Below are 13588 nucleotides of genomic sequence, written 5' to 3'. Positions count from 1 at the left end.
GGCTTTAGGGGGACATATAGACCCAAATTGTAGCATTCTGTCCCCAGCCCCCCCAAAGCCTCATGTACATTCCTTTACACAAAGAGCAATCAGTCCATCTCTAAGAGTTGACAAAGTCCTAACTGTTTCAGCATTACTGAAAAGTCCAAAGTCTCCTTTGAGATTTAAGGGAAACTCTTAACTGGAAGCCCCTTTACAAATGAAAAGAAAGTTAAATACTTCCAAAATTCAGTGGCATAAGGTAGACATTTCCATTCTAAAATTTACAAACCAGGGGATAACAAAGAATAGGAACAAAGCAAGATCACAGCAGGGCAAACATTAAGTCCTATAGTTCCATGCCTAGCACCCAAGGCAATCTGTGAGAAGTTGTGAACTCCAAAGGTCCTGTCGGGCTGGGGATTTAGCTCAGTGATTCCACCGCCTGCCTCGAAAGCGGAAGGACCCGAGTTCGATCCCCAGTACCAAAAAAAAAAAAAAAGGGCCTGTGTGGCTCTGCCTCTATGGCACTGCTGATGGTTGTAGCTCACATGGCTAGGCTTCTCTCTTGGGCCAGCTCTGCCTCCTGCTTGGAACATTCCTCAGATGATACATGCTCCTGGCTTCTCCAAAATTCTGGGATCTCCAGTGGACCTTGGGCTTCACATTCATAGCATCACACACTGCCTTCTCAGGGACACATGTCCTGGCCTCCCAGGCCTTTTTCTGAAATCTGAGTGGAGGCATTCCTAACCCCACAACTCTTGCATTCTGTATGTACTTAAAACCAGCACCATGTGGATGATACCAAGGTCTGCTGCCATCTGGAGCACTAGCCAGGCTTCCATCTCTACTGGTTGTAGGGGTTGAGTGCTTGGATTACTGTGTACTCTGGGTTCAATTCTGAGGAACCAATTCTCTAGGCTGCCAACATTTTGGAACATGGTGAAGCTGCTGCCATTCTGAAACTTGGTACTCTGAGGCTTTCTTATCAAAGAAAAGTCTTTCATTTTTGCAATTTTGAGGCTGTAAATAGTAGAGTCCTGCTGTTTTTTCTGATGCCCTCAGGTAATCATTTCTATTCTGTTCCTTTTCAGGAATCCAGATTTCCTCTGCTCTGTCTTTGTAGCCCACAGCTTTACTTGAGCTTCCTTTCTGGCCAAACTCAAAATGTTTTAGATCATTTTGCTGGGCTCTCTGCTCTTGATTCTCAACATAAACTGGAAAAAAACTGGAACTGGCTCAGGAAACATCAGGCTGATTTCTCAAGAGGCCTTCTATTCCCACTCCATAGCTGAGAAACTTCTGTTGCAGGACAGACACAATCAAACCAAAAGTCTGACTGAGAACAAATTTCAGCCCCAAGGGCTCCTGATGTGACCTGTAGAAAGTTAACAGATGGGCCCAAAATAAACAATCTGAATGCTGGTTAAAACCAACAGAGCAAGCCTGACTCACTAAAAAGCACACAGAAGATTTGTCAAGAGTAAACAGAAAACAAATTATCTCGGGGCCAATGCATCAGACCTAACTGGCTAATGGATTAGTTAGATCAACAGGGTCAATCTGATGGGAATAAAGTGTATTCTGATGTTGTGGGCTGGAAAACTATAGAAATCTAATAATTCCATTTATTCACAGGGTTGGTTCAGTTCTGTTATTTCTTTTTGATTTTTTATCTAGTTGATTTATTTATTTGTGACAGTGACATATAGAGGTATCCCATCACAATTATATTAGTGCTTATTTGATTTTTCATGTCTGATAATATTTGATTTATAAAGTTGGGTACACTGGTATTTGGCACATATTTATTTATGATTGCTATCTTTTCTTCTTGGAGTTTTCCATTTAAAAGCATGTAGTGACCATCTTTGTCTCCTTTGATCAGTGTAGACTTAAAATTCACTTTGTCTACAAATAGAATAGATACCCTTGCTTTTTTCTGTGGTCTTGTCACCCAAAGTATTGTTTTCCATCCTTTGACACAGTCTATGAATTTCTTTTTTAGTTAAATGTGTTTCTTGTGTGCAGCAAATTGTTTCATCTTGTTTCTTCAACCATTCTGCCAGTCTTTGTCTTTAGATTGGTAAATTGAGACCTTTTACATTGATGGCTGTAACTGATATGTCTTGGTTTATTCTTGTCCTATTATTTTCTTGTTGTTGTTCCCTTTCTTGCCTTTCTCTTTAATTGCTTGCCTTGCCTTGTGGATTATTTTTATTGGTGTTCATGGAATTGTAGTCTTCCTTATTCCTTTTGAGACTATCCTTCAGAACAATGTGGAGTACTGATTTGGTGGTATTAAATGTTCTCAATTCTTTGTCATGGAAGTATATTATTTCTCCATTGATTTTGAAATATAGTTTTGCTGGGTACATAAATCTGGGTTGGAGGTTATTTTCTTTCAGGACTTGAAATACTTTACTCTGAGCTCTGTTTGCCTTAAGGATTTGTGTGGAGAAGTCTGCTGATTCTGATGGGATTTCCTTTATACTTCATTTGTTTCTTTTCTTTGACAACTTTTAATATTCTGTTGTTGTGCTCAGTTTCTGAAATCTTAATTATTATGTGCCTTGGTTTAGATTTATTTTTGTCATGGCTATGCTTCTATATGCTTCACCTTTTTTTTAATCTTTCAGTAGCAGGGATTGAACTCAGTACCTTGCACTTGGAAGGCAGGCAAGGTGCCAGTGAGCTAAATTCCCAGTCCAATATATGTCTCAATTTTGTGTATGTCAAATTCTTTTTCCATGCTTGAGAAGTTTTCTGCCATTACTTCTGTGAACATTTTTTATATCATTTCTGTTGTCCCCTGCTTTTTCACTGACTCCAATAAATCTTACATTGTTCTTCTTTGGATCATCTTGCAGCTGTTGAATTGATATTTCATGGTTCCTTGATGTTTGTAAGAAATCTTTCTTTTTGTGATTGCTAACTACAATCCTGTCTTCTAGATCTGATATTCTACTCTCACATTGGTTCAAATAACTGTGTATACTTTCAATGGGATTTTTAATTTGCTGGATATATGAATCTGTTTCATGGATCCTATTTCTTTCCTATGTTGGCCATTCTTGCTTTCCATCATCCTCCTAAGCTCTCTTTAAAAAAAAAATCTGTGTCTACTCTATATTTTTGAGCAAATCCTTCATTTTGATCTTCAACTCTTTGTTCACCTGAGAAATTATTTCTGATCTGATTTTCTCTGTAGCATCATGCATCTTTTTTTTTTTTTTAGTTTTGCTGCTATCATTTCAGAAAATTCAAGTAAGTTGTTTTTTATTTCCTCGTTCTTGTACCCTGGACGTGTCCTGCCTGGGCTCGAGTTCTGGGATTGCATTTTGCTTCTGTGTCTTGTTATTTTCTATTTTTTAAATTTTAATTTGTTCTCTGCTTTGATGCTTGAAAGTTTCCTATGGTAGAAAACTTTATCACTAGTATTGAGGCTTCCCTAGGAAATATCTATTCCCCAGGGATGCCTTCTAGATGTTACTAGCCTTTGATATTTGTTTCTTTCCCAAGATTCTACCTTTCTAATTTATTAGAGATTAGAATTTACTATTTGAGTCAGCACCCAGTCCTTTGGTACTGGATTATGGTGATATTTGTCTCACCAGACAATCACTGTGTTGTCATACATGGGAGAACAACTAATTACAACAAGTATGTCCTCCTGGTTAAAGTAGTGAGATTAACAATAACAATAGCATCACCCACAGCCTAGCAGCTGAAAAACTGTGGTAGCTATTTATTTGGTACCTTTAACCATAGGAGTACAATCTAAAGTTAATATAACAAATTCTAACATAAATGAGAATCTTGTAAGCATTGAATTTCCCCCTTTCAGAGTGATTTTACCCTGTTGAGGGGGAATGTAAGAGGAATAGTGGACAAAATAGAGATAAATGAAAAGGACTATAGTAGAAGCAATGTTGAAGGACAAAGGGTAACCACCCAAGTTTTGGGAAACAGGGGAGAAAGAATGAAGCAGAAAGCTAAATAATATCAAAATAATGCATAAAGATTAGAGACAATGTTCACTCATAAATAATATCTAAAGATCAAGAAAGACAGTAGAGGAAATAGAGAAACAAGGTGAACAAAACAAACAAAGCAATATAAGTAAAAAACTAAACTACCAAACAAAAACCAGACAAGTAAATGAAAATGAAACAAACAAAGAGAGAAAGAAAGAAAAAAAAATTCCTCTTGTGCCCACAGTTCTGTGGTAGTGTTCAATTTAGAGTTCAAATCTGTGCCACCAAGTCTGCAATTGGATTAGTGCTGGGTCCAGGGCTGTTCTTGTTTTCTAGATGTGGGGGCTGGGACCAGTCTTTCACCAGCACCTTTCTGGATGACTGTTGGTGGCCTGCCCCCATCTCCTTACCCTGTTTGTCTCTGTGCCCCTCTCCCGGTTGTTCTGGTACTCTCAGCCAGAGATAGGCCAAGACTGTTCCTTGTAAGCACGTATAGTTGACCCCTCCTGGACCTTGCTCAATCTCCTCTGCTTCACTTTGTTGGCTCCTTTCAAGATGCTTATCAAAGGGCAGGGGTGTACTGTCTTCCCACTTGTTGTCCTGTGGATGGCTTAGCTACTTGAATCCTGCTTCCATTATCTGCATCCTTCACTCAGTCTGCTGGTCACAGTGTAAGAGGGGTGTACTCTTCCACTCGATATCCACTGCAGTCCCCAACCTTGTTGTTGCTAGAGATTCCAGTTAGCCACTATGGCACCCCCCCAAAAAATTTGTGGCCAGTCAAGGAGGCAGTGACTTCCTGGTCACTTGCTCCTGGGTGTGTTGGTGGAATTTTTTGACAGGCTGCAGCATCTGTTTGCAGGAAGGCAAAAGTGGTGAGGGGCCTTATAATCCAGATCTATCCTGTGTGGCTTGAGTTTGCCACACTTCTGCAGTATTTTTGGAAAAGTCCCAGAATGGCAATTCCTGTTCTGCATACCACATGCTGTGAGCTGCCAGCAGCACTACTGGCAGCCCTGTGGGTTGGGATGCTTTTTTATGAAGTCCCGTCCCTTTGTTTTGTTTGACCTACAAGTGTCTTATTTCAGATTGATTTTGGCATCAGGGCATATGTCCTTCCCTTTCTTCCAATTATCTGTCTTTTTTGTTGATTTTCTCTGAGTAGCTCTATTATGGCTCCTTCTCTATTCAGCCATGTGGACACCATATCAATTTTGAGTTGTTAAATTACAAAATTTTATAAAAAGATTTTTTTCTGTATCAATTTAGACATTAACGTCCTTTTAATTCATACTATTAAAGAGATATAACACATTAACTAATGTTATATGAGTTTGTAATATAGGCATATCAGTGATTTAAAAACTGTTCAGGAGTTTCTGGAGAACTGGCAAAAGTACTAGTGTTCATCAGTATTCAATTATTGCATCTTCCTGGAGAACTAAAGAAATAATTCTTTTTTATCCCTTTCCAGCTATTGATGGGTGTCATGGAACTGGTTTTATTTAAAGAAATAAAACTTTTTCATTCTCATTGAAGAATTTTTCTTCCATTGTTTTTCATAATTATTTATTTAACACCAATTTTGTACTAGAATCTATGACATGACAGTCAATGGAGATACCATAACAAATGAAACTGAAAGCTAGAAGAAAAAAAATGTGTCTTCTTCCTGAGGCCGTTCATCAGTTAGACTTGTTAATCTGTATTGGAATTCCCAATATTGTGCTATGAATTCTGTTGGAATACCTAACTCACTTTTCTCAGCAACATTTCTTTAATGTAAACTTGACGAAACTAAGGAAAGTCTAAGTATATTTGTGAAGGCATGGTTTTCAAAGTTCTTCTCCTGAATATCGTTCTAGGCCTAATTGTTTTTTTTTTTTAGACAAGGTCTTGCTTCATAATACAGGATGGTGTTGAACACACTATATAGCACAGACTGGCCTTGAAGTAGAGGCAATGCTCCTACCTCAGCCTCCTGAGTACTCAGACTACAGACATGTACCATCATTCCCAGCTTCCCAGACCTATTTTAAAATAAGATTACTTAGATTATTATCACAGAATGTCTGTATTACAAATTCTAGTAAAATTCAATTCTCACCAGGTAAGCTTTTTTAACCACACAAATATATTTTAGCTTATGCCCCGAATTTAGCCCATGCAATAGGATTATTTTAATGAGGATCTCTGTAGCATTAAATGAAATGTGAATTTATCAAATTATGCTAGGTTTTGTGGCAGTAAGGCCATCAAATTTTGATTCTCAGTCACTTGGAATCTAATTTACATTTTATAGTCCTGGATTTGATACTGATTACATATATTTAGTCTGATTTATGTTTATATCACCAGGTCCCAGAAGATTTTTTTTTTTGCAATACAGTGAACCCTGGGGCACTTATCCCCAGAGTAGATTATTATACTGTTTTTTATTTAATTAATTAATTAATTAATATTTTGAGACAGGCATTTCCAAAGTTTACTGGACTTGCCTGCAATCTATGATACTCCTACCTCAGCTTCTAATGTAACTGGGATTATATGCATTGCACCACCATGGCTGCCCCAAAAGAATTTTAGTAAATATTTATGTCATGATAATATTATAAGAGGGTATTGATCAGATTTTACCTTTTAACATTTATTTATGAATTATTATGACTTTACTTATATGTCAATGAGCTAAGAAATGTATAGCAGATGTGTAAAGGACAGTTCTGTGAGTATCTGTGGATGATCAATATGTAGGCCAACAAACTGAGAAGGAAAGACCTACCCTATTTGTGGGTGACACCAATCAATAAGCTTGTAGCCTGGATGGAATAAAGAAGGAAAGAAGAAAGAAATGTGCCCATTTTGAGTTCCTATCTTCCTGAGTGGGTGCACCATTGATGGTCTTTCCTTTGGACATTGTTTTTCAAGTATCCAATTTCTTCAGCCTTCCAATAAAGACTCACACCAGTGACTCTTCAGCAAACCTACAGGATTTCATCCTTAAACTGGTGTTGAATCTTTTACATCTCATGTTCTGTGTCTTCCATCTTTTTTTGTGCTGAGAATATGCTGAATTCTTTGGCTCTTCAGTTTGCAGAGAGGTATTGTACACTCTACTGCTTCTGATACTGTAAGTCTACCTAATAAAACCCCTTGCATTATTAAATGTACATATATTTTTTCTTGCTTAATGTCTTGTAGAAAGTTCTAACTAATACAGATTTTGGTACCTGAGCAGGGGGCCGGTTGCTCTGACTGTACTTGACCATTTGCTTCAGAAAACATTGAAACAGGTTTGTGATGGGGGTTTGGATAATTTTGGAGATTTGTACCAGTGAAGTCTCAGAATACTGTGATTAGTCCTTGATATGTGATACTTGTTAGAGTTATGAAGACCAGAATGCTGAAAAAAAATGAAGAAAATAAAGGCAGGATCATAGGTTTTTATTTGAGAATAAGGACTCCATTAACAACCACTGCTCCCAGTGCAGAGGAGGCTTCCGGGCCACCACAGCACTGCTCCCAGTGTAGAAGAGGTGAGCCATGTGGGGACCAGCAGCACACACATGCCCCTCCCCACAACATCACCCTACCCCACAACCCCACCATTGAGATGAGAAGACATGTAAACAAGTCTCAGAACCAGACTTCCAGATCACCTACAGCAACCACAAAGTGAAATGAGATGGTACCATCTGATACTCAACCACCTGGACTCCCTGAATTGGCAACAAAAGAGGATTGGGAAAAAATGAAATCAGAAATAATTTCTCAGATAACAGCAGAGATTGTGCTCATAGGGCAAGACATGATTAATAAATCTAGAGAGGAGCTGAGGAACATGATGGAATTCCAACAGGGGAAACAAAAGTAATTCATAAAACAGATGCAAACAGTTTTCCAGGAGATTAAAAACTCCAGTGAAAGTCTACAGAGCAGAATGAGTCAATGTGAGGACAGAATTTCAGATATAGAACATAGGACTGCAATTAGTGAACAGAAAAATAATTGCTTTAAAATTGTAAGGGAACACGAGAAATCAGTCAAGCAGCTGCTAGATGATGCAAAGAAGAATAACATAAGACTGATTGGAGTCAATGAAGAAACAGGAGAGAGTGCAGATGACATAAAAAAAATGTTCACAGAAGTGATGGCAGAAAACTTCTCAAGCAGGGGAAAAGAACTCGACATACAGATAAGTGAGGCATATAGGAATCTAACTAGCCTTGATTAAAAAAATATCTATACATAGGCATATAATAGTTAAGATTCCAGAAACCAGACAGAATAACAAAATTCTACAAGCAGTTAGAGAAAAGAAATAAATCTCATACAAAGAAAATCCCATCAGAATCACAGCAGACTTCTCAACACAAACCCTCAAGACAAGAAGAGCTTGGAGTGATGTATTCCAAGCCCTAAAGGAAAAGAGCCTCTAATCCATATTGATGTACCCTGCAAAATTAACTTTCAAAATTGATGGAGAAATAAGATACTTTCATGGCAAAGAGCACCTTAGGAACTTCATGAATACCAAACCAACACTCCAAAAAATTTTAGACAGTAACCTAGGAAAAGACAATGAGGATCACAATGCCAGGAAACACAGCAGAATGAATCTGTCAGTTGCAACAAGAAAATAAATGCAAGGTGTGAGAAACCAACAAACCGAAAAAGTCATGACAATAATAAGTCAATATGTATCAGTTATATCCATCAATGTTAATGGTCTCAACTCACCAAACAAAAGAAATAGACTGGCAGAATAGGTCAAGAAGCAAGATCCAACAATATGCTGCAGGCAAAGAAACACACTTAATTCAAAAAGAAACTCATAAACTGAAAGTTAAAGGGTGGAAAACAATACTCCATATGACAGGAACCCCCCCCCCGAAAAAGGAGGAGTATCTATCCTCTTTGCAGATCAAGTGGATTTCAAACCAACACTGATTAAGAGAGATGAAGAAGGACACTAGATCCTTGTAAAGGGAACAATCCAAGAGGAAGAGATGATAATCATAAATATTTTTGTACCAAACACTAGTGCACCCAACTATATAAAATAAATATAACAGACATGAAAAGTCATATATGCACTAATACAAAAACAGTGGGGAACCTCAAGATCCCACTGTCACAAATAGATAGATCAACTAGACAAAAAATAAGTAATAAGAAACTAGGACTCTCATTGCCTGCTGCGTAAGCTCAAGGACCCTAGTTCGATCCCTGTACCAAAAAAAAAAAAGAAACTAGAACTCAATTAAACTCTTGAACAAATGAACTAATCAGATATTTACAGAGTGTTTCACCCTCACAAAATCAGAATACACATTCTTTTCAGCTGTACACAGGTCATTCTCCAACATAGACCACATACTCACTCATAAAACATATTTAAGTATGTGCAAAGGAATTGATATTACCCTCTGTATATTTTCAGACCATAGTGTGATGAAATTGGAGATCAAGAGCAAAAGAAACTGCAAAAATTTCATAAACACATGGAAATTGAACAAAACACTTCCGAATAACCAATGGGTCACAGAGGAAATAAAAGAAGAAATCAGACAGTTCCTTCAATTAAATGGCAATGACAGTCCAACATATCAGAATCTATGGGATACAGTGAAAGCAGTCTTACGAGGGAAATTCATAGCAGTGAATACTCATATTATGAACACAGAGCAAGCCCAATTAAACAACCTGATGCAGAAATCAAGCTTCTAGAAAAAGAAGAGCAGGACAACCCCAAAGCTCATAAAGGTAGGAAATTATAAAGGTCAGAGGAGAAATTAATGCAATGGAGACTAAGAGAATGATACAAAAACTCAATGAAGCCAAGAGTTGGTTCTTTGAAAGAGTAAACAAAATTGAAAAAACTTTAGTCAACCTTGTCAGAAAAAGGAAAGAAAAGGCCCAAATCCATGCAATTAGGAATGAAAAGGGTGAAATTACAACAGATCCAGCAGAAATCCAGAGGATCATCAATACCTACTTCCAGAACCTATACGCTAATAAGATGGAAAACACAGAAGAAATGGACTGATTCCTAGATATGTATGAATTACCAAAGTTGAATGAAGATGACCTAAAAATTCTAAATGCCCCAATATCAATAAATGAAATTGAAAATATAATTAAAAACTTACCAAATAAGAAAAGCCTAGGTCCTGATGGCTTCACTGCCAAATTCTCCAAGACATTTAGAGAAGAACTGCTGCCACTACTGTATAAACTCTTCAATGAAATTGAAAGGGAAGCAATTCTCCCGAACTCATTCCCGGAAGCAAGCATCACCTTGATCCCCAAAGCAGAGAAAGACCCAACTGAAAAAGAGAACTATAAGGCAATTTCAGTAATGAACTTAGATGCAGAAAACATGAATAAGATACTGGCAAATAAAATGCAGAAGATCATCAAGAAGATCATACACCCTGACCAAGCGGGATTCATCCCAGGGATGCAGGGATAGTTCAACATATGAAAATCAATCAATGTAATACACTGTATCAATAGTCCCAAGGACAAAAACCATATGATTATCCCCATAGATGCAGAAAAAGCATTTGACAAAATCCAACATGCATTTATGATAAAAACCTTACAAAAAATTAGAATAGATGGTCTCCACCTCGATCTGATAAAAGCCATCCATGAAAAACCAACAGCCAGTATCATACTAAATGGTCAGAAACTGAAATCCTTCACACTAAAATCAGGAGCAAGACAAGGATATGCACTATCACCACTCCTGTTCAATATAGATTTGGAAACATTAGCCATGGCAATTAGACAATATAAAGAAACAAAAGGAATAAAGATAGGAAATGAAGAAGTGAAATTGGCATTATTTGCAGATGACATGATATTCTATATAGAAGGCCTGAAGAACTCCACCAAAAGTCTTCTAGACTTAATAACCAAATTCAGTAGAGTAGCTGGATACAAGTTCAACACACAAAAATCAATAGTTTTTCTCTACACGAACAGTAGACTCACTGATACAGAAATAGGGCAAACAATTCCTTTCACAATAGCATTCAAAAAACTGAAATACCTAGGAGTCAACCTAACAAAAGAAATCAAAGACCTCTTTTCTGAAAACTATAGTACTCTGAAAAGAGAGATTGAAGATGATATCAGAAAATGGAAAGACATCCCCTGTTCCTGGGTAGGAAGGATCAACATAGTGAAAATGGCCATACTTCCAAAACTGCTATATAGATTAATGAAATCCCAGTTGAAATCCGAACAGCATACTTCACGGACCTTGAGAAAACAAACCAAAAATTCATTTGGAACAAGAAGAGATCCAGAATAACAAAAGCAATTCTAGGCAATAGAGACATGGCGGGGGTATCACAACTCTCAACTTGAAACTATACTACAGAGCTACTGTGATAAAAGCAGTGTTTTACTGGCAAGGAAATAGACCTGAGGACCGATGGAACAGATTAAAAGATGCAGCAATAACTCCAGACACAATCATCCATTTCATCTTCAACAAAGGAGCCAAGCACCCTCACTGGAGGAAAAATAGCCTCTTTAATAAATGGTGCTAGAAAAATTGGGTTTCACCTTGCCAAAGTTTAAAACTAGACCTATGTCTCTCACCATGCACTAAACTAAAATCGAAATGGATTAAATATCTAAATATTAAAATAGAAATGCTGAACCAGCTGGAACAGATTAGGTAGAACTCTTGAAGATATTGGTGTAGGAAAAGATTTTATGAACAAACCATCAGTTGCCCGTGAACTAGCACAATCAACATGTGGGATCTCTTCTTATTAAAAAGCCTCTGCACAGCAAGAGAAACCACCAGCAGTGTGAAGAGGCAACCCACAATGTGGGAAAAAAATTTCACCAGCGGTCTTTCAGACAAAGGTCTACTATCTAGAATCAATAAAGAACTTAAAAAAATCAGACTTCCCAAATTTAAAAACCCAATCCAAAAATGGGCATCTGAAATGAACAGACATTTCTCAGACCAAGAAGTAGAAATGGCAAATAAACATATGAAGAAATGTTCAACATCACTGGTCATTTGAGAGATGCAAATGAAAACAATGGTGAGATTCCACCTTACTCCAGAAAGAATGGATGCTATCAAGAAATCAACCAATAACAAATGCTGGTGGGGCTGTGGGGAAAGAGGAACCTTGTTCCCATGCTGGTGGGAGTGTAGACCAGTGCAACCATTGTGGAAATCAGTATGGAGATACCTCAGAGAACTAGGACTAGAAGTCCCATTTGACATAGCTATTCCCCTGTTGGTTATCTTCTCCAAAGATTTAAAAGAATCATACCACAGTGATATATGTCCACTCATGTTCATAGCAGCACAATTTGTAATAGCTAAAACTTTATATAAGTTAGCTAAAACTTTAGCTAAAACTAAAGTTAGTTTTAAGTTAGCTAAAACTTTATATAAAACTATATATAAGAACCAACAGAGCATATTAAGTTTCATGTCTCTAATGATGAATGTCATTATATTGTACACCTAAAATGTACCAATAAAATAAAATTTTACAAAAAAGGACTCCATTACCATATGGACTAGAGATCACATGTATTTTGCTTAGGCATAAAATTTGTGTCCCTTTTGTCTATGTCTTGATACTGCACAAGAATGAGATTCAGCCAACATTATATAGTTAATCTGATGAAAATAGATTCAAGGCAGCCCAGTGTTCCAGCTGTGGTGTGGATATTTCTGACTGCTTTCAGTGATATTTACAATGAGAATTAAGAAGTAAAAACAGAGCTAAATGATGTGAAGCTTGTTCAGAAAAGAAAGTTCCAATAAAGTGGTGAAAAGAAAAGTGTGGTTGCTGAAAATCTTTACATTAAAAATAAGCTAAGTACTTTACAGCAGGAAAATAGAGGGTTTAAAGAGATCTCAAAAATTAGATGGAAGTCACTCATTCATCCATGGCTCAAGGATCAAAGAGTGTAAGTGCCTTTGAAAGATTTTGCTTTGAAAAGAGATACCTTGGGCCACTGCTCATTCAGAGTTCCACAGACCTTTGGAAGTATCACCCAGAGTTCAGGCACCAAGGCACATAGACTGCTGTATCCATGGTCCAAGGCAGGCAAGTTACTGCTCCAGCTGACAACAGACTGGTGCTTTCCATAAGGTACTGGCTTTTCAGGCACTCTAAATGTAAGAATTATGGGTTCACAAAGACATCTACTCAGATTTCAAAGGAAGGATTGAGAGGATAGTCAATGTGACCTTAAGAGGACAGTGCATGAAGCTGTGACAGTGAAGCCGAAGGTGCAGTGAAGATCTTAGGCAGTTGAATGTGCCAAAAACATGCTACACTTGTTAAGAAAAGCTGCAGGTAATGAGCATAACCAGCCCAAGGGAAAGGCCATGTGGGTTGCAAGAAGCAAGTCCATAGAGCAGAAGTTGCTCATGCCTTTTGGAATGCAAATCTCAGCATCACCTGCCCCAAGACTACATGTGAAGCTACCAGATATAAGTTTGCTGTGATGATTTTCAGTTTTGCTTTAGTTCCATTCCTATTTCCATAGTCCTCCTTTATGTATTAGGCATGTTGTTCAATTGTACATTGGAAGTATTTTACTTTCTGTGTTACTTTTACAGAGGGTCAGAG

The 13588-nt window shown here is 37.5% G+C and overlaps 1 non-coding gene across 1 annotated transcript; it reads right to left on the bottom strand.

Moving 5' to 3' along the window:
* Nucleotides 1-1491: 1491 nt before the first annotated feature.
* Nucleotides 1492-1580, bottom strand: LOC147822493 (small nucleolar SNORD12/SNORD106). The gene has a single exon (XR_015445613.1). It is a non-coding gene; the product is annotated as a small nucleolar SNORD12/SNORD106 (small nucleolar RNA).
* Nucleotides 1581-13588: the final 12008 nt, after the last annotated feature.

The sequence above is a fragment of the Heterocephalus glaber genome, unplaced genomic scaffold (genome assembly GCF_053883595.1).
Source record: "Heterocephalus glaber isolate CG9 unplaced genomic scaffold, H.glaber_assembly_v1.0 deba00001613, whole genome shotgun sequence".
NCBI lineage: Eukaryota > Metazoa > Chordata > Mammalia > Rodentia > Bathyergidae > Heterocephalus > Heterocephalus glaber.
This window is presented reverse-complemented; position numbering and strand designations above follow the sequence as displayed.